The sequence below is a fragment of the Myxine glutinosa genome, chromosome 1, assembly GCF_964187855.1.
Source record: "Myxine glutinosa chromosome 1, kmMyxGlut1.1, whole genome shotgun sequence".
NCBI classification, from domain to species: Eukaryota; Metazoa; Chordata; class Myxini; order Myxiniformes; family Myxinidae; genus Myxine; species Myxine glutinosa.
The window spans coordinates 243,705,303-243,731,646 of record NC_136261.1 but is presented as its reverse complement, the minus strand read 5'-3'; the positions used below and the strand labels follow the sequence as shown (position 1 = coordinate 243,731,646).

Sequence of the window (26,344 nt, the reverse complement as noted above, 5' to 3'; positions counted from 1 at the left end):
CCCCCATGTATGTACCCATAACTTCCAAGTTCGTAAATCATATTGGATAAGACAAGACACACTCACCTTTTAAAGAAGACTTGCTTGTACAATTGATCGCAGCGGTGCCTCCAAGATTGTCAGGGAATTTACTGGGGGACTCACAGGACTCCAAAGACCGGACACAGGTTACAAAAGGTCTCGTTTATTAAACTGTATTCACTTCATCCAATTACCAAAATGATACCGCATAATATAATGGATCAGGTTAACTCTTTTCGCTGGTCCTTCTCTCCATCCGACACTCCCGTTCGGTCAGCGCTTCACGTAGCAAGTACTCTCGACTCCAGCCGCAGCTCCCGCTTATATGGACCAACTCGACTTAATCCTCTGTCCGCTGAACTCGTAATCTCCTCTCCGCCGACGTCACCGGTCGCCTTCCTGGCGCCAGCTAGCCCCCCCTGCTGTGAGTTCCATTTATCAAACAATAGGGGGGTGCTCCAGCCTGGGGCTGTGACCAGGTGTTTCAAGAGACCATCATGTTCGTGCACATTCCTAACTCATTTACAAACCCGTCCCCCACAGAGTTTGCATGTAAAATGCATCTGCTTTGTTACTAGGTCAACCAATAAGTTACCAGTGCCAATTAATAAGTTACACTGAATTACACTTCCACAGCACCCTTCAAATCTTGGAGAACTGGAGCAGTTTGCAGTGGAGGAAGCAGTGGAGCCCACAAGGAGAGTGGGCCAAACTGCCAGTAGAGAGGTGGAGGAAGCTCATTCATGGCTACAGGAAGTGCTTGACTGCAGTTATTTTGGCCAAAGTCTGTGCTACCAAATATTAAGTCTCGGGTGTCAATAATTTTGGCAATGCTATTTCTTTTTATTTTCTGATTTAAAGGGATACATTAAGTTCTGAATCAAAAACAAAGGTTCTGTAAAATTAACAGTGAAATAAGGAATTGGGTGGAGACCAAATAATTTTGTCAATTTCAACTTATCTTTATAGAAAATTGTGAGTTATTTTTAAAAAGTGCAAGGATGTCAATACTTTTGGCCACGACTGTAGATTAGCTTCAAGGTTGCCTCGGCACTTGGGTTCTCCTTTATCTCTACAGATAATTCCCATATGGGGACTAGCTTGTGATTCCAGTTTGTTGACATGATCCTTCCATAAAAGGTTGTGGCAGATAGTGAGGCCAAGCTTTTTTGTAAAGAACATCATCTATGAACAAATATTATTTTATAGCGCAGCTAAAATATTTTTATGTGGCCATGAAAAGCCATGAAAACGCGACGCACAGGGCTGTGAATGTAGAAGCAGGTCATGCTCGCAGCTCATATAAATTATTTTTTTGTGCCGTGAAAAACCGCGAATACGCAGGACACAGGGCCGTGAGTGTACAAGCAAGTCACAATTTTTCAACCGTGAATACGCAGAACCCGCTAATGTTGGGACCGCGAATGTCGTACCACGACTGTACTCGAGTACTTTAGAACACATCGCCTTCTTATAGCTTTCAAAAACCTCCAATTTTACAGAACTTGGACATGTTAACTATGGTGGTTTATCGGCTGCTATATCAACGGCGCTAAATTTCCGGAATTTTTTTTTACACGACCTTTTAAAAATCATTATTTTATTTCAGTTGAATTATATGCTTGAACAAAGCCTGGTGTTGGCTTAACGGTTAAGGTGGCTGGCTTGAGATCTCAGGGTCCTGAGTTCAAGACCCTGTCATTCCGTTGAATTAACACCAGGTGAGTTGACTCAGCCTGTCGTCCTTCTGAGGTCGGCAAAATAAGTACCAGCTTATTGGGATGAATGAGTCATTTAGATATCCTGCGTCGGAGTGGTGACCCTTCCAGGATTGAGCCCAATATCTAAGAAACTGCTTCGACAGCCCTATGCATCATCATAATGCAAAAAGGAATGGTAATAAACTTGAACACTGTGGGGTATGGGTAAGGTGTTCTATCAGCTCTCCATTTTGATTTATATTCCAAGTCGGAATCGTTGCTGCGGAGAAGGCAGAGCCTGAGCGGAGGAATTGATCTTTGAATATGGGAGGATGAATAAATAAGGAGGCTGTGTCAATCTGTAGGTTTGTAATGCACAGTGGTGGAAAGTCTGTTCACCGACTGAAATTTTAATAAGGTGACAAAGGTACTCGATCTGCCATGTAAAATTGAGGATAGGATGGTAATCATCCTATGGATAGGATAGGATGGTAATTGAGGATAGGAAGCCGCTTGAAGTTTGCGAAAAAGCACCTAAAGGACTCTCAGACTGTGAGAAACAAGATTCTGTGGGCTTTCATGTGTCTTTCACTGAGGAGAGGCTTCCGTCTGGCCACTCTGCCATAAAGCCCAGATCGGTGGAGTGTTGCAGTGATGGTTGTCCTTCTGGAAGTTTCTCCCATCTCCACACTGGATCTCTGGAGCTCAGCCAGAGTGACCATCGGCTTCTTAGTCACCTCTATTACCAAGGCCTTTCTCCCCCGATTGCTCAGTTTGGCCGGGCGGCCACCTCGAGGAAGAGTCCTGGTTGTTCCAAACTTCTTCTATTTAAGAATTATGGAGGCCACTGTGCTCTTGGGGACCTTCAATGTAGCACAAATTTTTTTGTAGGCTTCCCCAGATCTGTGCCTCGACACAATCCTGTCTCTGAGCTCTACAGGCAGTTCCTTCGACCTAATGGCTTGGTTTTTGCTCTGATATGCATCGTCAGCTGTGAGACCTTATATAGACAGGTGTGTGCCTTTCCAAATCATGTCCAATCAATTGAATTTACCACAGGTGGACTCCAATCAAGGTGTAGAAACATCTCAAAGATGATCAAGAGAAATGGGAGGCACCTGAGCTAAACTTCAAGTGTCATAGCAAAGGGTATGAATACTTATAGTGGGGCAACTTAGCATAACAATTGTACATTTTGTGAGGAAAGCACCAAATTTGGCACACTAGTAGACTATCATAAGTATCATATTATGAAAAGATCTGGATATTGGGCCATCTCAGATTCAGAGATTTGATTTTTGCAAGATTTCGATTCGATTGGGATCGAAGAGAACACCTTCTTCGTCTTCTGTACAGTGAAGTTGCCAGCCCTGAATTCTCTGGCTACATCTGGGTGCTACATTGGGAGTGCAACCATGTCCCTCAGGTGAACAGGGACCCACCTGACATAGTGTGTGTGGTCTAAGGCATGGAACCATGGGACCAGTTCCGTCAGGGCATCAATGTACATCGTGAATGAAGCCTGCCGCAGAGAACGCACGTAGACCAGTACCAACATCTCTAGTTCCAGCACAGTTGCCCAGTACTGAAAGTTGGGAATGTCTTCTCCTCTCTGGTGACACTGAAGGAGCTGCGCTCCAACGCGAGTCGAAAGAATTGACGCGACCAAAGACGGAATTCGTCCGAGTTGCTTTATTGAAACAAAACAGCTCAGGTATTCTCCAAAAGCCCGTTTATCGGGCAGCAATATATATTCACATTTATGCCTGGGCGTTTGCCCGGGAAAATCGAGACCGGGCATGCCCGGGTGTCAAGGGCGAGTCCTGGAAAGGCGAGTCTGGACATGCCCGGGCGTCCTGGACGCAGCCTGGCAAGTCGAGGCTGGGCGTGCCCGAGCGCTCTGGGCGAGCCCTGGAAAGGCGAGAGCGGGCATGCCCGGGAGAGACGAGACCGGGCGTGCCCGGGAGGTTCGGGCGTGCCCGGGAACAGCGAGTCCGGGCATGCCCAGGAGAGGCGCGTCTGGGCCCGTCCGGACGAGCCCGGCATGGCGATCGCGCCCTGGCCGCGTCCTGGCAGGTGCAAGGCGATTGTGTACATTCAGCGGGAACCGCTACATACGCCCCTACAGAATCGACCTGCACCGGCAGGGTCAATTTAAGGGGGGTCCGGATGACCCGGCCGAAGCGACCCCTGGAGGGTCGTGGGGGGGGGGGGGTCCGATCCGGTGGTGGGTGGTCGAGCGGGGGGAACTGTAGACGGGGGGCGGCCTCGCCGCGGAGGAAGGGCCAACCGTGGTGGTCGGTCGACGTCCACCGGTTTGAGGCGGCCCACAGAGATCCGGTCCGACCGGCCGCCGACGTCGACGACGAAGGACTTGTCGCCCCGTCGCAGGACCTGGAAGGGCCCGTCGTACGGCGGCCGGAGTGGCCCCCGGTGCACGTCATGACGCACAAAGACGTACTCCGCTGTGCGAAGCGCCGGGGGGACGTAGGACTGGGGGCCACCGTGGCGGGACGTTGGCACGGGGGTAAATCGGCGGGCGGCCTCCTGGAGGTCCGAGCGCTGGTGTGCGGCGGACCAGGGACTGGTAGCGTCGGGCACGAACTCGCCCGGGACGCGGAGCGGCTGGCCGTAGACGAGCTCGGCGGCGGACGCCCGGAGGTCCTCCTTGCGGGCCATGCAGAGGCCCAAAAGGACCCACGGCAGCCGGTCGGTCCAACCGTCGTCCTGAAGGCCGGCCATGAGTGCGGACTTCATGGAGCGGTGAAACCGCTCGCACAACCCGTTGGCTTGGGGGTGGTAGGCCGTGGTGCGGTGCAGCGTGACCCCAACGAGCGGGCGACCGCGCCCCAAAATTCGGACGTGAACTGCGGACCGCGGTCCGAAGAGATGTCCGCCGGTGCGCCAAAACGGGCGACCCAGGTGGCAATGAAAGCCTGCGCCACGTCGGCGGTTGTGGTGGAAGCGAGGGGAACGGCCTCCGGCCACCTGGTGGTCCTGTCCACCATGGTGAGCAGGTGTGTGAAACCTCGTGATGGGGTCAGGGGGCCCACCAGGTCCACGTTGACGTGGTCGAAACGCCGTTCGGGCACGGTGAAAGGTGCCAGCGGGGCGTGGGTGTGGCGGTGAACCTTGGCCCGCTGGCAGGCCGTGCAGGCGTTGGCCCAGTCGCGGACGTCCCGGCGAAGTCGGTGCCAGACGAAACGTGCCGACACCAGCTTCTGGGAAGCTTTCCGGCCCGGGTGAGAAAGGCCGTGGAGGGAGGCGAAATTGCAGCGCTGCCAGGTAACGGGCACGACGGGGTGAGGCTGGCCTTGGGAGATATCGCAGAGTATGACAGTGTCCGCGAAGGGGACGTCGGCCAGGCGGAGGCCCGTGTCCGCCGCCCGGAGGCCTTGCACCGTGGTGTCGGCGGTCTGGTCGGCCGCCATAAGCGCGAAGTCCATGCCCAGGTGGACCGCGTTCGCGCTGGCCCGAGAAAGACAGTCGGCCACGGCGTTGTCTTTTCCGGCGACGTGCCGGATGTCCGTGGTAAACTCCGACACGGCGGAGAGGTGGCGCTGCTGGCGGGCCGACCACGGCTCCGTGACTTTGGCCATCGCGTAAACCAACGGCTTGTGGTCGACGAAAGCCGTGAACGGGCGGCCCTCCAGGAGGTGGCGGAAATGGCGAACGGCCAGGTATAGACCGAGGAGCTCGCGGTCAAATGTGCTATATTTTAGCTCGTTCGGCCGGAGTTGCCGGCTAAAAAAAGCGAGTGGCTGCCAAACCCCGTTCACCCATTGTTTATGTACGGCGCCCACCGCGTAGTCGGAGGCGTCCGTAGTGAGGGCGATGGGAGCGTCGAGCACCGGGTGAGCAAGCAGCGTTGCGTCGGCGAGGGCCAGCTTTGCGCCTGCGAATGCCACGTCCATGTCTGCGGACCAGACGACATCATGCTTGGCCGGCTTGCCCCGGAGGGCTTCGTAAAGGGGCCGCATGAGCTGAGCAGCGCGGGGCACAAAACGGTGATAAAAATTCACCATGCCGAGGAACTCCTGCAGGGCCTTGATGGAGCGGGGATGCAGGAACTTGGTGATGGCCTCGACCTTGGTTGGCAGCGGCTCGGCCCCGTTCTTGGTGATGTGGTGGCCCAAAAAATCAACGGCCGTCGTGCCGAAGTGGCATTTGGCCGGGTTGACGATTAAGCCGTGCTCGCTGAGGCGTCCGAACAGTGTTCGGAGGTGCTCGGCCCGGGACGTGCTGGCGACGAGGATGTCGTCAAGGTAAACGAAGAGGAACGGCAGGTCGCGCAGCACGCCGTCCATCAAGTGCTGGAACGCCTGGGCCGCGTTCTTGAGGCCAAACCGCATCCTCAGGAATTCGAACAGGCCGAAAGGTGTGATGACGGCCGTTTTGGGGACGTCGGCCGGCCTGACAGGTACCTGGTGGTATCCCTGTATCAAGTCAATTTTCGAGAAAATGACCCGCCTCGCCAAACGGGTGGAAAAGTCCTGGATGTGCGGGACAGGATACCTGTCGGGGGTGGTAATGTCGTTGAGGCGGCGGTAGTCGCCACATGGGCGCCAGCCGCCCCCCGGCTTCGGCACGATGTGCAAAGGCGAGGCCCACGCGCTATCGGAGCGGCCTTTGCCTTTTTGCCTCGAACTCGGCCTTTGCCACGGCGAGCTTGGCCGGGTCGAGGCGGCGGGCTCTGGCGTAGACCGGCGGGCCCGTAGTTGGTATGTGGTGCTCGATACCATGTCTCACTGCGACGGCCGAAAACGTCGGCCGCATGAGGGCCGGGAACTCTGCGAGCAGGCGAGCGAGCTCGTTCGCCGCCGGGAGGGCACATGATAGTTCGGTCGGCACGGAGCTGCTCATTGTGCATGCCAGGGAGCTGAAAGTCTCGGCGTTGACGAGGCGACGCCATTTTACGTCGACTAGCAGCCAGTGCGCACAGAGGAAGTCGGCGCCTAGCAAAGCCATGGGCACGCTTGCCGTCACAAAGGTCCAATTAAAGCGCTGGCTGCCGAAGCAGAGGGTGACGTTGCGCGGGCCGAAGGTGCGGATGGCCGATCCGTTGGCAGCAACCAAGGAGGGGCCACAAACGGCGGTCTGCCTGTCCTGCTCGGAGGCGGGTATGACGCTCAGTTGGGCGCCGGTGTCACAAAGGAAACGCTGCCGGGACGCTCTGTCCTTGATGAAAAGCAAGTTGCCCGAGTAGCCGGCGCTCATGGCTGGTAATGAACGCCGGCCCGGCCATTTCCCGACTTGCTGAAAGTGCATGGGGGTCGGCATGTCCGAGCCTTTTGTCCGAACCTAGCGTGGTAATAACACCATGCCTGGTCAGGTGGAGGCCCCGGCCATCGTGTTGGAATCGGTCGGCGCGGCATGGCGGCCGCCAGTCGCACTGGCAGTTCGGCCTCCAACTGCACCGGGCGCTCGGGTGCCATGGGCGTCGCCTCGGATGGCGGCGGGCTCCAGCTAGCTGCCCCGATGTGCTGGCCCGCCGAGGAGATCTTGTTGGCTTCCCTGGCGAGGGCGCGGGGATCCGCGATCTGCGTGCCTGCCAGGGCGAAGCGTACCTGGCTAGGCAGCTGGTGGAGGAACAGCTCCCGGAAAAGAAAATCCAAGGAGTGCTCACCTAGCAGCGAGAGCATGTAGTCCATCCGCTCGGACGGGCGCGTGTCGCCGAGCTCGGGCAGGTCGAGCAGGCGTCGTGCGCGTTCTGCCGGTGAGAGGGCGAATGCGTCGAGGAGGAGCGTCTTGATCGCGCCATATTTGTCAGCGGCTGGCGGGCGCTGGAGGAGGCTCAGGGCATGGGCTGCGGTGGCGGAGCCGAGTGCCGCTACCACATGGTGGAAGCAGGTGTCGTCTGTGGTAATGCCTCGCAGGGCAAACTGGGAGTCTGCCTGGGTGAACCAAACCGCCGCGTGAGCCTCCCAGAAGGTAGGCAGTTTAAGGGTAACTGCCGTGTCCATGTCGGGGGTCACCAGTGAGGAGCTGTGCTCCTACGCGAGTTGAAAGGATTGCCGCGACAAAAGACGGGAATTCGTCCGAGCTCCTTTATTGGTACAACGAAAACTCGGGTACTCTGAAAAGCCCGTTCATCGGGTAGCAATATATATAAGCACAATCAAACACGTCATGCCGGAGCGTTTGCCCGGGAAAAGCGAGTCTGGGCATGCCCGGGAAAGGCGAGTCTGGGCATGCCTGGGCGGCCTGGGCGAGCCCGGGGAAGGCGAGTCTGGGCATGCCCGGGAAAGGCGAGTCTGGGCATGCCCGGGCGGCCTGGGCGAGCCCGGGACAGTGATCGCTCCCTGGTTACGTCTTCGGCAGGTGTAAGGCGATTGTGTATGCTCAGCGGCAACCGCTACAAAGGGGTCTGAATACTTTCTGAACGCACTGTAGCTATAAAGGATATTTTTGATGTTTTGATTAATCAAATAATCGATTAATTATTTATTGATTAATAAATTCATTATTTAATTTTACCGATTAATGACTTATTTAAGTAATTTTCTAAAAGTTACAGCTTTGGATGAAGCACTGGTTGTTTCGGTTTGCTATTGGCAAATTGATTACTCAGTAATACATTCGATCGTGTCCGTGTGTGTGTGTGTGTGTGTGTGTGTGTGTTCGTGTGTTTGTGAACAAGATATCTGGAAAAGTTCTGAACGGATTTGGATGAAAGTTGGTGGGATGATTGCCCTTGGGATAAGGAAGAATTGATTAGTTTTTGGTGAAGCTCAGGATATTATTCCGGATCCAGGAATTGTTTGAAGGATTTTTTTACCATTGGAAGATAAGGCTCATTTTTTTTAGCATTATCTTCTATATATTCTATATTTAACATTGTGATATGAAAATAGTTTTCATATTTGTTGTAAATGTAGTTTAAAATCATGGTTATGCGTTAGAGCGGTGTATTTTTTTAGCAGCGTCGTCTTCAAGGTTCTTTTTTTTTTTTTCTAATAAAGACATTCTGTCATTTTAAAACCACCAAGGTGTGTATTCGGTCTCCCCGTTTCATAAAATGTATCATTTGATACGTATAATTCTTTAAAACTGCTTTTTCCCCTCTTTTTGTTAACCTCAGAAGAGATCAACATTGTCATTTACCTCGGCGAATGTCAATCGCGGTGTCAGTATTTGATGAACTTATAAAGACTTAGGTGAGTTATAAGTGTGACAAGCATGTGCACGGGATTCTTCCCAGAAGAATGAGTGGTCGCATTAGGCTGGTTAAAATTTTTTTCCTGTTTATCATCGCCGCCCGCCCCATAAAAGTCGTCCGCCCCGAAAAAATTTTTTTTTTTTTTTTGCTGACGAAGTCTAAAATCCGTTCCCGCTCAGTGGAACAGGTTCGAATTTTGTATGTTCTCGCGTACTGTCTGAGCCAAGTTGCATGTGCTCGAACTTCGCCGATCTGCAGGAGACCAATGAGGCAAACGTCTTAAATAATATCGACGCCAAAGCCAATCTCACATGCAACGATGCGACAGAGAAGCCATACTACACGGCTGGCTATGAAGATGTGTGCTATTTGTGTGGCTGTGTTGAGGAGCCGAGTACCACAGATGAGTCATATCCTATATGCAGTACCTGCGGTAAGAGTCGTACTGCCGAGAAGAGGCCCACTTGGAGGTTCAAGAAGTAGTTGGTATTCTGAAGGAGAAGCCAAATATCATCGGCAAACGGGAGAGCCTCACGTGATAATTATTGCTGTGGATTTCTAGTCAAAAATTAAACGAGCGCGACACTACATGTAGTAGTAGGTGATGATAGATAGATACATCTATGAGTGCTATAATAGCAGTAGATGCTGATATATAGATACATCTATGAGTGCTATAATAGCAGTAGCTGCTGATAGATAGATACATCTATGAGTGCTATAATAGCAGTAGCTGCTGATATATAGATACATCTATGAGTGCTATAATAGCAGTCGCTGCTGATAGATAGATACATCTATGAGTGCTATAATAGCAGTAGCTGCTGATAGATAGATACATCTATGAGTGCTATAATAGCAGTAGCTGCTGATAGATAGATACATCTGAGTGCTATAATAGCAGTAGCTGCTGATAGATAGATACATCTATGAGTGCTATAATAGCAGTAGCTGCTGATAGATAGATACATCTATGAGTGCTATAATAGCAGTAGCTGCTGATAAATAGATACAGCTATGAGTGCTATAATAGCAGTAGCTGCTGATAAATAGATACATCTATGAGTGCTATAATAGCAGTAGCTGCTGATAAATAGATACATCTATGAGTGCTATAATAGCAGTAGCTGCTGATAGATAGATACATCTATGAGTGCTATAATAGCAGTAGCTGCTGATAGATAGATACATCTATGAGTGCTATAATAGCAGTAGCTGCTGATAGATAGATACAGCTATGAGTGCTATAATAGCAGTAGCTGCTGATAAATAGATACATCTATGAGTGCTATAATAGCAGTAGCTGCTGATAAATAGATACATCTATGAGTGCTATAATAGCAGTAGCTGCTGATAGATAGATACATCTATGAGTGCTATAATAGCAGTAGCTGCTGATAGATAGATACATCTATGAGTGCTATAATAGCAGTAGCTGCTGATAGATAGATACAGCTATGAGTGCTATAATAGCAGTAGCTGCTGATAAATAGATACATCTATGAGTGCTATAATAGCAGTAGCTGCTGATAGATAGATACATCTATGAGTGCTATAATAGCAGTAGCTGCTGATAGATAGATACATCTATGAGTGCTATAATAGCAGTAGCTGCTGATAAATAGATACATCTATGAGTGCTATAATAGCAGTAGCTGCTGATAGATAGATACATCTATGAGTGCTATAATAGCAGTAGCTGCTGATAGATAGATACATCTATGAGTGCTATAATAGCAGTAGCTGCTGATAGATAGATACATCTATGGGTGCTATAATAGCAGTAGCTGCTGATAGATAGATACATCTATGAGTGCTATAATAGCAGTAGCTGCTGATAGATAGATACATCTATGAGTGCTATAATATCAGTAGCTGCTGATGGATAGATACATCTATGAGTGCTATAATAGCAGTAGCTGCTGATAGATAGATACATCTATGAGTGCTATAATATCAGTAGCTGCTGATAGATAGATACAGCTATGAGTGCTATAATAGCAGTAGCTGCTGATAGATAGATACATCTATGAGTGCTATAATAGCAGTAGCTGCTGATAGATAGATACATCTATGAGTGCTATAATAGCAGTAGCTGCTGATAGATAGATACATCTATGAGTGCTATAATAGCAGTAGCTGCTGATAGATAGATACATCTATGAGTGCTATAATAGCAGTAGCTGCTGATAGATAGATACATCTATGAGTGCTATAATATCAGTAGCTGCTGATAGATAGATACATCTATGAGTGCTATAATATCAGTAGCTGCTGATAGATAGATACATCTATGAGTGCTATAATATCAGTAGCTGCTGATGGATAGATACATCTATGAGTGCTATAATAGCAGTAGCTGCTGATAAATAGATACATCTATGAGTGCTATAATAGCAGTAGCTGCTGATAGATAGATACATCTATGAGTGCTATAGTATAATAGCAGTAGCTGCTGATAGATAGATACATCTATGAGTGCTATAATAGCAGTAGCTGCTGATAGATAGATACATCTATGAGTGCTATCATAGCAGTAGCTGCTGATAGATAGATACATCTATGAGTGCTATAATAGCAGTAGCTGCTGATAGATAGACACATCTATGAGTGCTGTAATAGCAGTAGCTGCTGATAGATAGACACAGCTTTGAGTGCTGTAATAGCAGAAGCTGCTGATAGATAGATACATCTATGAGTGCTGAAATAGCAGTAGCTGCTGATAGATAGATACATCTATGAGTGCTGAAATAGCAGTAGCTGCTGATAGATAGATGCATAAACGCGAATCAGACATTCTTTGGATGGGGTTAATGTCCTCTTCCATGTCTGCCAAACTGCTCAATATGCATGTACCCTTGTACTGGTACCATGAAGTGATATTTCGTGGCGAGGAATTCTAGTCAAATATGTATGAATGCTTTGGCAATAGCTGCTGATAGATACATGTATGGCAACCGGACATTATTCTTAAAAGCTGAAGTTTTGGTCTACCATTGTTATATGTATCAGCAAATATTAAAAGTAAACAGAACTCAATGTGACAGAGGTTTCTTTATTTTCTTTATTTGAATCGTATCAGTGCGTACATACGAAGGTTTACTAGTTTAGAAATCATAACATGATTCATCATGTATGTCCGATGAAGTATATTTAAGAAAAAAAACATATTGTGCGGTGAATAATCCATTAAAATTTGACTCTGAAAAAAAACAAAAAAAAACCCCTCCCTCCCTCCCCACTTTTTTTGAAAAAAAGTGATGCTAAACAGGAAAAAAAAAAATAACCAGCAGCTTGTACGACTTAAAATGAGCGAGTTTTGTTTTGACATTTGGGCCAGTTTTACATATCCCTAAGGAATGAAAGGAACGTTTTTTCCTGGCTTACAATTTTATTTGAAGTCACACATGCCTCAAAATACACTCACCTATATATAATTGAACGCTGAATCCGAAAATGTAAGTGAAATTGCTTTGTTTTTTTTTTAACGTTATCTTCTATATATTCTAAATATATATCTGTGCAGTGTCTGTCTTATGTTGTCTTGTCTTGTGTTGTCACTGAACTACTCCGTCAAACTTTTGTGAAATCGTACTATTCCAACTTGACCCACGGCGGGAGTATGCGCTCTACTGAGTGGCGTTCTAGTTAATTATTTTATTATTTTATGATTATTATTTATTTTCTTTCTCATCTGGACAATATCTCAGGCACCTTTTGAGTTAGGAAGCTGATATTTGGACATGGCAATGACCAAGTGATTTGACTGTAAAGGGTATTTTTGATTTATTGATTAATCAATTTATCGATGAATTATCTAATTATTAGATTCATGACTTATTTAATTAATTTTCAAAAGGTTACAGCTTCGGATGAAGCACTGGTGGTTTAGGTATGCTTTAGCCAATTCATTAAGAAAATATTTTATGATTACTATTTATTGATTTTAATTATGCAATTAATCAATCAATTATTGTACACCTCTCCCTCCCAATGCACTCAACGTGCTGGAGGATGTTATTTTTTTTTATTTAGCAAGGGGGTGGTGTACTTTGAATGTATCTGTACTTGTTTTTTTTTTGTTTCAAACTTAATTTTTCTTTCCACACGAAGGCATAAGATATGACACCAGCTTGTGGTGCTTAAGTGTTCTTCAACTCGGGAATGGCAGGATTGCTGAGCTATATTCCTCTGACATGTCTAATCTAGCTTTGCTTCCCAATTGAATAAGATCCATCTCTTGCTGATGCTTCATAGGCAGGACATTGCATCAAGGAGTATGCTCTCGCTTGGAAGAGGATGTGAAACTGTTTCCTTCAAAAATTAACATTTCGCTTGGGGATATTAAATAATGCAGTCTTTTAAAAAAATTATTGCCCATTGTTTGCTGGGATCCTGACTAAATAAAAAAAACCTACCTTGTGCTCTGTAGCATAATCTTTCTGTGTGCCACCAAGATATGGCAAGTGATGCAGAGTAGAATTTTGTGGATGCTACTGCAAAATATCTCCCAAGTTAGTGATGACATCGGTAATTAGATGGTATTCATAGAATACTTACCCTGCACTTTCAAGTTGTTGCGAGCCAACTCTTCTGTTTTTGAACATTTTTTTTCTTTGATCCAATATGGCTGCCAGACCACGTGAGCGATGACATCATAAGTTTATATTCTCCAATATAATTAATGCATAGATCACGCTCAATACATTTCAAACTGATAAAACTAAGCGTTGTCCCTGACGAATTATGACGTCATAATTATGGCACCAATGATGTCATTGTTAACAACACCTATTCCCCATATGGAGTTCTTTACAATGAGCCACGTTTCCATTTTTTTTACATTGAGCGGTTTCAGAGATTATAGAGGTGCAACGTTTTTTCAGTTTTTCCAATATGCCGCCCCCATACCACTTGATCTATGACGTCATGATTGTCATTAAAATATTCTAAAGGAGGAGGCACTCCTATGGTGAAAATTTCGTGTCCATCAGACCAACAGCTGCTGAAAAAAAAATTAATTATGATAGGATGGATACGTGTTGTATTTGTCAAATTATGACGCCATAACAAAGGCACCGATGACATCATCATTAACATATCTTATTTCCAATGGGGAGTCGGTGACAATGAGCCAGATCTAAATTTTTTCCATGGAGTGTTTTCAGAGATATCGAGGTGTGAAGTTTTTCCAAGATGGCGCCTGCATCACGTGATCTATAACATCATAATATATTCTACAGGCGGAGGCCCTCCTATAGTGAAAATTTCATGTCAATCGGACCAACGGTTGTCGAGAAAATGATTTTTTAAAAAATGCAAACACGTACGGCACACGGAACAAGTACGCAACAGAATGCCTAACCCCGCTTTTCGCTTCGCGAGCACAGGGTAACTAGAACGGAACTCGGTAGAGCGCATACCTCTGTCAGGCAAAACAGTTTACGTTTTGTATCCCACTGATAGACCGGATCTGGATCCAGACCTCCAATGTCTCATCGGCTTGTTCTTGTAACCTGTCCAACTCATTCACCAAGTTTCAGCCAAATCAGTCCCCAACGTTTTGAAATATTATGCTATTGAAGTGCGGTGCTACGCACACAACTTGTTTGCCAAAAAAGGTAAGCCACAACGCGTAGGATCAAAACCAAAAGAGTCTTTATTGTAAAGCTCAAACTGTAGCACCGACTTGCTCGGGGCTGCGAGCCCCGTGTATATCCCGAGGCCACGCCTACCCCTCGGGCGTGGCCAACACCCCATTGGTGCGCGGAATGATGTCACCGCGCCAGCGAGCCATCGTGTCCGCCACACGTGCCCCCCCAGAATTCCCGCGCACCTGAAGGGTCAGTTTGCGGGGCAAACGGATGACCCGGCCGAAGCGCCCTCTGGCGGCTGGCGGCGTTTGGGATGCCGGGATGCCATCTGGGATGCCTCTGGCGGCATCTGGAATGGGTGCAGGATAGGGGGGTGGCGTGCCGGTGGGGCTGGGCGTCCGCCCGCCGGGGGGCGGCCCCGACGCGGGGGCCGAGCCGCTTGCGGGGGGTGGTCCACGTCGAGGTGGGCCGGCTTGAGGCGGTCAGGAGTACCGCCGATGTCAAGGGTGAAATGCTTCGCCCCGGTCTCCAGCACGCGGAAGGGCCCGTCGTACGGGGGTTGCAGCGGTGTCCGGTGGGCGTCGTGGCGGACAAAAACGTACTCCGCCATATGAAGCTCCGGGGTGACGTGCGTTGGCGGGCACCCGTGGTGCGCCGTCGGCACTGTGGTGAACCTCTGGGTGGTCTCCTGCAGTGCAGAGCGCTGCTGCGCCACGGACCATGGTGCCGTGGAGTCGGGGAGGAACTCGCCCGGCACACGCAGCGTTTGTCCGAAGACCAACTCCGCCGCGGATGCGTGCAGGTCGTCCTTGGGTGCCGTCCTGAGGCCCAGCAGGACCCAGGGGAGCCTGTCGACCCAGCCGCCGTCGCGGAGGGTGGCCCGGAGCGTGGCCTTCAAGGAGCGATGGAAGCGCTCGCACAGGCCGTTGGCTTGGGGGTGGTAGGCCGTGGTGCGGTGCAGCTGGACGCCGAGCCCCCCCGCTACCGCCCCCCAGAGCTCCGAGGTGAACTGGGGGCCGCGGTCGGACGAGATGTCCGAGGGGGTGCCGAACCGGGCAACCCAGGTGGCGATGAACGCCTGCGCGACGTCCGCCGCCGCTGTCGCCGCCAAAGGCATGGCCTCCGGCCACCGGGTGGTGCGGTCCACCATGGTGAGGACGTGGGTGAAACCCCGCGAGGGGGGCAGAGGTCCCACCAAGTCCACGTGAACGTGGTCGAACCGACGTTCGGGCACAGTAAACGGGGCCAACGGGGCCTGGGTGTGGCGGTGCACCTTCGCGCGCTGGCACGCGAGGGACGTCCTGGCCCAATCGCGGACGGCCTTCCGGAGGCCATGCCAGACAAACTCGTCGGCGACCAGCCTCTGGGAGGCCTTCGTGCCCGGGTGGGACAGGCCGTGGATGGCATCAAAAACCCGCCCGCGGGCACGATGGGGCGAGGCCGGCCGAGGGAGACGTCGCACAAGAGGGCTGTGCCCGCGCCGTCGAACGGCACCTTGGTGACGCGGAGGCCCGTGACGGCGGTCCACAAGGCCTGGACGTCGGGGTCGGCAGTCTGGTCCGCCGCCATCCGGGCATAGTCGATCCCGAGGTGGACCGCGTGGGCGACGGACTGGGAAAGGCAATCCGCCACCGGGTTGTCCTTCCCCGTGACGTGCCGGATGTCCGTCGTGTACTCGGACACGGCCGAGAGGTGACGCTGCTGCCGGGCCGACCACGGCTCGGCGACCTTGGCCATCGCGAAGACCAAGGGCTTGTGGTCGACGAAGGCCGTGAACGAACGGCCCTCGAGCAGATGGCGGTAATGCCGGACCGCCAGGTGAAGTCCGAGGAGCTCGCGGTCAAAGGTACTGTACCGCCGTTCGTGCGGGCGGAGCTGCCGGCTAAAAAACGCCAGCGGCTGCCAAGCTCCCTTCACCCATTGCTCGTGCACAGCGCCCACCGCGTAGTCCGACATGTCGGTGGTGAGGGCGATCGGTGCATCGGGCGCCGGGTGCGCGAGCATGGTCGCGTTAGCCAAGGCGATCTTCGCGCCCGCGAACGCCGCGTCCATCGGCTCGGTCCAAGCAACGTCACCTTTGCCCGGCTTCCCCCGGAGGGCCTCGTGCAGGGGGCGCAGGAGCTGGGCGACGCGGGGCAGGAAACGGTGGTAAAAGTTCACCATGCCCAGGAACTCCTGGAGCCCCTTGATCATGCGGGGGCGCGGAAACCCCCTGACCGCCTCCACCTTGGCCGGTAAGGGGATGGCCCCGTGCCTGGTGACGCGGTGCCCCAAAAAGTCGATTTCGGCAACGCCGAACCGGCACTTGGCGGGGTTGATGATCAGGCCATGCCGGCCCAGGCATTCAAAGAGCGTGCGGAGATGGAGGAGGTGCTCTTCACGGGACGCGCTTGCGACGAGGATGTCGTCCAGGTAGACGTAAACAAAGTCCAAGTCACGCAAGACGCTGTCCATCAGCCGTTGGAATGCCTGAGCCGCATTCTTCAACCCGAAGGGCATCCGCAGAAACTCGAAGAGGCCGAATGGTGTGATGACGGCCGTCTTCGGTATGTCCTCCGGCCTGAGGTCCACCTTGGAGAAGAGGGACATTTTCGCCAACCGGGCGGAAAAGTCTTGGATGTGAGTGACCGGGTAGCGGTCGGGGGTGGTAGCATCGTTGAGGCGGCGGTAGTCTCCGCACGGCCGCCATCCCCCGCCGGGCTTCGGCACGATGTGCAGCGGCGATGCCCAAGCGCTCTTGGAGCGCCGTACGATGCCCAGCCGCTCCAGCGTAGCGAACGCCACTTTTGCCACCGCGAGCTTCGTCGGCTCGAGGCGGCGTGGGCGTAGACCGGTGGCCCGATGGTGGGGATGTGATGCTCCACCCCGTGCTTGACGGCCACCGTCGAGAATGTGGGCCGCGTGAGGGCCGGGAAACTGGCGAGGAGGCGGGTAAAGTCATCCGCTGCCGGAAGCGTACAAACCAAACTCGCCGGGACGGAACCGTTTAGCAAGCCGCTTGGTGAGCCGCTCGGTGAGCCGCTCAGTGAGCCGCTCAACGAGCTGCTCAGCGAACAAGCGAGGGAGCTAAAGGTTTCGGCCTGGACGAGCCGTCTGTGCTTCACGTCCACCAACAACCCATTTGCACATAGGAAGTCCGCACCGCGCAATGCCATGGGCATTGGGCACGCTGGCGGTTACGAACGACCATTGAAAGCGCTGCCCTCCGAACCGCAGGGAGAGGCAGCGCTTCCCGAATGTGCGTATGGGTGTACCGTTGGCTGCAAGCAATGCGGGGCCCCGCCCCGTGGTTCGCTTGTCGGACGTGTGGGCTGGGATGACGCTTACCTGCGCTCCTGTATCGCAGAGGAAACGGCGCCTGGACAAGGTGTCCGTGATGAATAAGTGGCTGCCAGAATTGCCGACGCTCAGGGCCGCTACCGAGCGCCGGCTCGGTAATTTCCCGACTTGCCAAACGAGCACGGCGGGCAACACTTCTTAGCCTTTTGGCCGAACCTGGCGTGGAAACGGCACCAGGCTTGCGGCGGGAGCGGCGGAGGCCGCGGCTTTTGCAGCTGCGGTGGTAGTGGGCAGGGCATGGCGGCGGCCACGAGGTGTGCATCCGCATCAGCCTCGGGATCCACGAGGTGTGCAGTCGCATCAGCCTCGGGATCCATGACGGCCGCACCGAAGCTCGCCCGCGTGTCACAAGCCGCGAAAAACTTGTCGGCCTCGACGGCCAGAGCGCGGGGTTCCCCTATTTTGGAACCGGCCAACGCGAGGCGTTCCTGCGCCGGTAGTTGGCGTAGAAAAAGCGCCCGGAATAAAAAATCCGGGGCTTTGTCACCCAGCAACGACAGCATGTAATCCATCCGCACCGATGGTCGTGTGTCGCCGAGTTCGGGAAGGTCCAGGAGGCGGTCCGCCCGTTCGAACTCCGTGAGGCCGAACATGGCGATGAGGAGACGTTTGAGCGCCTTGTACTTGTGCTCTGCCGGTGGGTGCCGCAGGATGGACACGACTCGGGCGGCTGTGCCGGGCACGAGGGCGGCGATCACGTGGTAGTAACGCGTCTCGTCCGCCGTTATTCCTCGAAGCTGGAACTGTGCTTCGGCCTGCACGAACCATACCTCGGCCTGTGCTTCCCAAAACTCAGGGAGCTTTACCGCGACCGCGTTGCTGGCCATGGCGCGTTCTGTGGTCAGCGACAGCTGAACCAATCGGGGTCACCAGTGAAGTGCGGTGCTACGCACACAACTTGTTTGCCAAAAAAGGTAAGCCACAACGCGTAGGATCAAAACCAAAAGAGTCTTTATTGTAAAGCTCAAACTGTAGCACTGACCTGCTCGGGGCTGCGAGCCCCGTGTATATCCCAAGGCCACGCCTACCCCTCGGGCGTGGCCGACACCCCATTTGTGCGCGGAATGATGTCATCGCGCCAGCGAGCCATCGTGTCTGCCACACTATATTGTTTTTCGGTTTTAGGGCTGACAGGATGGCCTAGAGTTACACACACTCGCCTCTAAGCTGTGGCCGTTAATGAGCAACAAAATATTGGTTTTAGCCCAATCACTTAATGGTGAAGAATCACTTCATATTATCGGATCCAGATCTTCACCAAAATCGAATCAATTCTTCCTTGTCACATACCCAACCAGTCACCCAAATTTCTTCCACGTCCATCCACAACTTTTTCAATATACTGCTCACAGACAGCAAAAAAAAATAGACGGTGAAAACATAACCTCCGCCCACCTCAGGTGGTGAAGGTAACTGGAACAGCACTCGGTAGAGTGCATACCTCTGCCAGGCTGAAAAGTTAGTTTATGTTTTGTATCCCACTGGTATGTCAGATCTGTATCTGGACCTAAAAAAATATAGGTCCAGATACAGATTTTTTGATTCATGAAAAAACATGAAGCAAAAGTGGTTGTTTGAAGCAGCTAGTACATTATTTTGATTGGTGTTATTGTTACACAAGGATTGGTCATATTCATTATCCAAACATCCTGTGCTGAAAAAGAGCAAATTCTTTTTCTTTTTTGTATACAAGATCAGGCTCGTGTAAGAGCTAACATTAATCACCAAAAAAAACGGACACATAAAACACAATAAAGAGAGCAGGAGTTACGATGGGGAGAGAGAGGGAAGCACACAAGTACAACAGCAGAGAACGGACAACGGGGGATCTGTGGGAAGGAGAGGGCTTGGCGGGAGAAGGCATGGAAAGGGGGTGGGGGGAGGTATAACACACATGGACACTGCTAGGACTTCCAGGAAAGAAGTCGGTATTTCAAAGAAAGTGGATCTGGGGTGAATTAACGAGGGCAGAAAAGATCAACCTGTGGCACGATTTGGCCAACGTTCAAGGATCGGGTCTAGTAATTGTTAATAGTTCGTGCCGCGGTTGCTAAAACCGCTCGGCAATTAACATCTGTCCGCGGTACGAACTGGGCTGTGCACCGGCCTTTCTGGAGGTCGCTGGGCAGCGGCAGGGACCATGTCGGTCAGTTATAGAAGAGGGGATTAATCCCCCCTCTAAGGGGAGCAGAGGCCGATGTTGGGTTCCGTAACAATATATATATATATTGCTGCGGTTTTGAGATTGGCACATTGAAGGCATTAAAGGTTAAAGGTTTGCCCCTCATAGTTAGTCACACGAGCAACATAAAGGCCCATTTGTAGTATAGTTATGTCTTAGTATGTGTAAGAATGGGCCATTTCCCCTCTTAGTGCCTGTGTTGTGTAAAGACATGAGATTAGGCCCCATTCATTTTGCGTCCACCCTCCAATTCTACCTTGATGGGCGTAATTGATCCCCCGCCCCATTTGGCTGACCACTAGTCGAGTAACACGAGGTCGGCCTAAAAGAGTGGGGGCGGCGTTGAGGTCGGGAGTGGCGGAGGCGATGACGGTAAGAGCCACCAGCCAAACAGGGCTCTAGCGGCATGGCGTGAGAGGGCGTGGTAAACCGCGTCTGGTGAGTTCCAGAAGGTTCGCGGGCGTGCCTATAAAACCCGCTGCAGCCCTCAGAAGGACCAGCGCGGGAGGACTTGAACAGCGGTGGCGAAAGGATTAGGACTCGCAAGTGGAGAGCGTTAAAGGACTAGCGCGGGAACACTTGATTGAGAAGGACTTGCAGAGGATAGGCGCGTTGTTTGAGGACTTGCGCAGAGAGAGAGAAGAGGCGTTGAACCGTACAAGTACGCGGGCACAGCCAGACGCGCCGGTAACGCATATAGCGCATTTCCAGCCGCGCGAGTAAGCGCGGCCATAGCCGCAAGTGAATAACCGCCAGCCGCGCCAAAGTCCGCTCCCTATCATTCGCCCCGTGATAACCCGCTCCGTTCAGAGGACACGCGGCGAGCTCCTGCCTTCACCTACTTCCATCTCCAAGGGACGTGCCGGGGGCCGGAGAGAGCTGCACAGGAGCCATCCCTGGTCGAGCTGGTGAACATCATCCTGCTCATCAGCAATCCCCGTGTGAGTGTGTGTGTGAGATGGGCCCGTTTGTCATGCCCATATACACATATGTATTGTTGGAATATATATATACAGGCAAGTGCCTCAGACAGGCAGGGTTAAAGCTGAGCCCGAGTAAGTGCACTTTGTTTGCTAGAGAGGTGGCCTATCTAGGTCACGTCATCGGTCGCGAGGGGGTAAAAACAGACCCAGGCAAAATTACAGCGGTAGAGTGGCCCGCACCACATACCATCAAGGAGGTGCGGGGATGTTTGGGACTCTGCTCCTACTACCGGCGCTTTGTGGCAAAATTTGCAGAGTTGGCCTGGCCCCTTCACCGGCTTACGGAGAAGGGGACGAGATTTAATTGGACAAGGGAGTGCCAAGAGGCCTTCCTAGCATTGAAGGGGTGTTTGACATCCGCACCCATTCTAGCTTACCCCACTAGTGATGGGACATTTACCCTGGACACGGATGCAAGCCAGGAAGGATTGGGCGCAGTTTTGTCCCAGACACAGGGGGGCATGAAGAGAGTGATTGTGTATTATAGTGGGGCCATGAGTAGGCCCGAGCGAAATTATTGCGTCACTCGTAAAGAGTTATTGGCCATGGTGGCTGCCATGAGCCATTTCCACTCGTACTTGTATGGGCGAAATTTCTGGTTCGAACTGACCATTCCTCCTTGCAATGTCTCCTCCGGTTCAAGGAACCTGAGGGCCAAATTACAAGGTGGTTGGAAAAGTTGCAGCAGTACGATTTCAGTGTGACCCATAGGGCCGAGAAGGCCCATGTGAATGCCGATGCACTCTTTCGACGTCCTTGTTTGGGGGAAAACTGTAAATTTTGTGCGAGACACGAGGAGAGGGAGCAATTGGCAGACTACACCCCTACCCTCGTAGTCCGTGCAACCCGGGTGAGAGGGCCAATTTTTCCACTAACCGCAGATGAGGAGTTTGGAACATTGGCTTGGAGCATGGCCCAGCGGGAGGATCCCGTACTGGGACCGGTGTATGAATGGGTTCGATTGGGACAAAGACCTAATGGGGAAGAGGTCACCCCCCTCGGGGCGCCAACAAAGGCATATTGGGCTCAGTGGCAACCCCTGTAATTGAAAGACATCTTATATCGCAAATCGGTGGAGGTTTCCTCTGAGAGAACTTCCTGGCTGGTGATAGTTCCAGATAAATTTAAGAACACAATATTACAGCAGGTGCATGGTACCCGCTCCTGCGGCCATTTGGGCAGGACAAAGCCAACATCTCGGGTCCGCCAGAGGTTCTATTGGGTAAATATGGGGCGCGATATACAGGACTGGTGTCGAAGATGCGACGCCTGTACTGCTAAAAAGGGACCAGCACGGAGGATGAGGCCCCCCTTCAATTACACCAGGTGGGGGCCCCCCTTGAGCGGGTGGCTATGGATATTCTAGGACCACTACCCTGCACCCGCCAAGGTAACAAGTACATCCTCGTTGTAATGGACTGTTTCACCAAGTGGCCGGAGGCCTATGCCCTCCCCAACCAAGAAGCCGGGGTGGTGGCACAGGCCTTCGTGGAAGGATTTGTATGTCGGCATGGCATTCCGGAGGAGCTGTACACCGACCAGGGTCGAAATTTTGAAAGCCAATTATTAAAAGATGTGTGCAAGCTCCTGTCAATTAGGGAGACACAGACAACGCCCTTAAGACCTCAATCTGACGGGATGGTGGAAAGATTTAACAGAACCCTGGTTCAACAATTGGCATTGTTTACCACCACCCGTCAGGACGACTGGGACGAACATCTCCCGTATTTGTTAATGGCTGACCGAACCAGCCAGCACAGAGCCACCGCATGCAGTCCAGCATTGCTGATGTATGGGCGGGAGTTGCGGGCTCCCGCCGACCTGCTATGCTGTCCCGTGCCAGAGTCCACTGATACACCACTGAGGGAGGGCTATGTACGTCACTTGGAGGAAGGCATGGAAAGGGTCGAATCTCATTGGTTCCGGTGTTTGGTGACGATTTTCGTTGAAGATAATGAGGTTGGTCTTAAAGTATTTTAATTACAAATTAGAGATGCATAAGATTGTGAATCAAACGGAGACGGGTGAAACAAACTCCTATTGAACTTTTTCGCAATTTTGTTATGCAGACTTCCGCATCCGGAAGATGGCGGCCTCCATTGAGTGATTTGGTGCGTCAAAGCTTCGAAATTCTCAAACCAAGGGATCCAGCATAATCTGTTTTTTCAACATAATACGTACGCGTTCATTGACAACACCGGCTTCGCCGGCTACTAGTACCTGACTGCAAAGCCGCAATAAGCCGGCGAAGCCAAAACATGTTGCCACTATTTTACACATCACTCTGGCATCAGTCGGTTAGGTAGTTGGTTGTAGGTAGGTGTAGTAGGTACCGTACCTAGTTCAAAATGACACCATTTTCATTCTGGATGAGATTAAAATGTATTAAATTTTCTTCTTGATTAATTCGGTGAATTCCGTCTCAATTTCGGATATTTCCGGCCGTAAAAAACTATCCCCTCTGGCCGCGAGATTTCTAAAAAATAATTCTTCGTCAATGTTAGAATATTTGATGCCGTTTTCACCGTCCGAAACGCGTAATAAGCTTTAAAAATTTTTTTTTTCCAAATGCTCGAATCTCATTGGTTCTGGTGTTTGATGACGATTTTCGTTGAAGATAACGAGGTTGGTCTTAACGTATTTTAATTATTAATGAGAGGTTTCATTACATTGTGAATCAAAGAACGACGGGTGAAACAAACTCCTATTGAACTTTTTCGCAATTGTTTTATACAAACTTCCGCATCCGGTCGATGGCACCCACCATTGAGCGCTTTCATTTTAGAAATATTTTTGCAAATGCTCGACTCTCATTGGGTCCGGTGTTTGGTGACGCGTTTTGTTGAAGATAACCAGGCCCGTGCGGGGCGATGTTGGTCTTAAATTATTTTATTAATACATCGGAGGTGCATAAGATTGTGAATCAAACGACGACGGGTGAAAGAAACTCCTAATGAACGTTTTAAATTTGTTATGCATACTTCCGCCTCCGCAAGATGGCTGCGCCCACTGCGCTTCGGATTCTCGAGCCAAGGCATAATCAGGTTTTCAACATAATACGTACTCATTTATTGACAACACCGGCGTCGCCGGCTACTAGTACCGACTGCAAAGCCGCAATGAGCCGGCGAAGCCAAAACCTCTTGCCACTATTTTACCCATCACCATGGCATCAGTAGGTTAGGTAGTTGGTAGTAGGTAGTTGGTAGTAGGTAGGTGTAGTAGGTACCGTACCTGGTAAGACTTGGTAAAAGAGAAGAGCAGACAGTCCTCCCCAATGGCAATACCTGCATACAATAAATGTCACAAGAAGCTTAAGGAAGTAACTTTACGATGTGCTAGCTTAAGGCCTATTTTTAACTGGGCTTAACATACGTTTTCACAGTAAGTGTGTAGTCTTCTAACTTCAGTCGCTGTCAGGCACCAGGGCTGGTTCTCTGACTCTCCGGGCACGGCGGCTTCGTCTACCAGAAGAAGTTAGCTTGCAGTGATTAATTCGGTGAATTCCGTCTCAACTTCGGATATTTCCGGCCGTGAAAAACTATCCGTATTTCTAAACTAAATATGTAAACCGCTTATACCGTATTTCTGGCCGTGAAAAACTATCCCGTACAGCCGCGAGATTTCTAAAAAATAATTCTTCGTCAATGTTAGAATATTTGACGCCGTTTTCACCGTCCAAAACGCGTAATAATATTTTTTCAAATGCTCGAATCTCATTGGTTCTGGTCCTTGATGACGATTTTCGTTGAAGATAACGAGGTTGGTCTTAACGTATTTTAATTACTAATGAGAGGTTTCATTAGATTATGAATCAAAGAACGACGGGTGAAACAAGCTCCTATTGAACTTTTTCGCAATTGTTTTATGTAAACTTCCGCATCCGGCCGATGGCTGTCTCCAGCACTCCATCCAGTGAGTGATTTCATTTTAGACATATTTTTGCAAATGCTCGACTCTCATTGGGTCCGGTGTTTGGTGACGCGTTTTGTTGAAGATAACCAGGCCCGTGCGGGGCGATGTTGGTCTTAAATTATTTTATTAATACATCGGAGGTGCATAAGATTGTGAATCAAACGACGACGGGTGAAAGAAACTCCTAATGAACGTTTTAAATTTGTTATGCATACTTCCGCCTCCGCAAGATGGCTGTGCCCACTGCGCTTCGGATTCTCGAGCCAAGGCATAATCAGGTTTTCAACATAATACGTACTCGTTTATTGACAACACCGGCTTCGCCGGCTACTAGTACCCACTGCAAAGCCACAATGAGCCGGCGAAGCCAAAACCTCTTGCCACTATTTTACCCATCACCATGGCATCAGTAGGTTAGGTAGTTGGTAGTAGGTAGGTCGGTAGTTGGTAGTAGGTAGGTGTAGTAGGTACCGTACCTGGTAAGACTTGGTAAAAGAGAAGAGCAGACAGTCCTCCCCAATACCTGCATACCTCTTGCCACTATTTTACCCATCACCATGGCATCAGTAGGTTAAGTAGTTGGTAGTAGGTAGGTAGGTAGTAGGTAGGTGTAGTAGGTACCGTACCTGGTAAGACTTGGTAAAAGAGAAGAGCAGACAGTCCTCCCCGATGGCAATACCTGCATACAATACAATAAATGTCACAAGAAGCTTAAGGAAGTAACTATACGATGTGCTAGCTTAAGGCCTATTTTTAACTGGGCTTAACATACGTTTTCACAGTAAGTGTGTAGTCTTCTAACTTCAGTCGCTGTCAGGCGCCAGGGCTGGTTCTCTGACTCTCCGGGCACGGCAGCTTCGTCCACCAGAAGACGTTAGCTTGCAGTGATTAATTCGGTGAATTCCATCTCAACTTCGGATATTTCCGGCCGTGAAAAACTATCCATATTTCTAAACTAAATATGTAAACCGCTTATACCATATTTCTGGCCGTGAAAAACTATCCCGTACGGCCGCGAGATTTCTACAAAAATAATTCTTCGTCAATTTTAGAATATTTGACGCCGTTTTCACCCTCCGAAACGCGTAATAATATTTTTTCAAATGCTCGAATCTCATTGGTTCTGGTGCTTGATGACGATTTTCGTTGAAGATAACGAGGTTGGTCTTAACTTATTTTAATTACTAATGGCAGGTTTCATTAGATTATGAATCAAAGAACGACGGGTGAAACAAGCTCCTATTCAACTTTTTCGCAATTGTTTTATGCAAACTTCCGCATCCGGTAGATGGCGCCCATCATTGAGTGCTTTCATTTTAGAAATATTTTTGCAAATGCTCGACTCTCATTGGGTCCGGTGTTTGGTGACGCATTTTGTTGAAGATAACCAGGCCCGTGCGGGCCGATGTTGGTCTTAAATTATTTTATTAATACATTGGAGGTGCATAAGA

General features: G+C 50.5%; 1 long non-coding RNA gene across 1 annotated transcript in view; it reads right to left on the bottom strand.

The window, feature by feature from the left end:
- LOC144894030 (uncharacterized) overlaps window positions 1-24,869 on the bottom strand; it is a 51,227-nt gene extending 26,358 nt beyond the window's left edge. Inside the window, exons 1-2 of the long non-coding RNA XR_013624716.1 lie at window positions 24,354-24,869; window positions 24,213-24,265 (exon numbers count right to left, since the gene is read on the bottom strand). This is a non-coding gene — a long non-coding RNA (uncharacterized LOC144894030). The remainder of the gene's footprint in view (window positions 1-24,212; window positions 24,266-24,353) is intronic.
- Window positions 24,870-26,344: the final 1,475 nt, after the last annotated feature.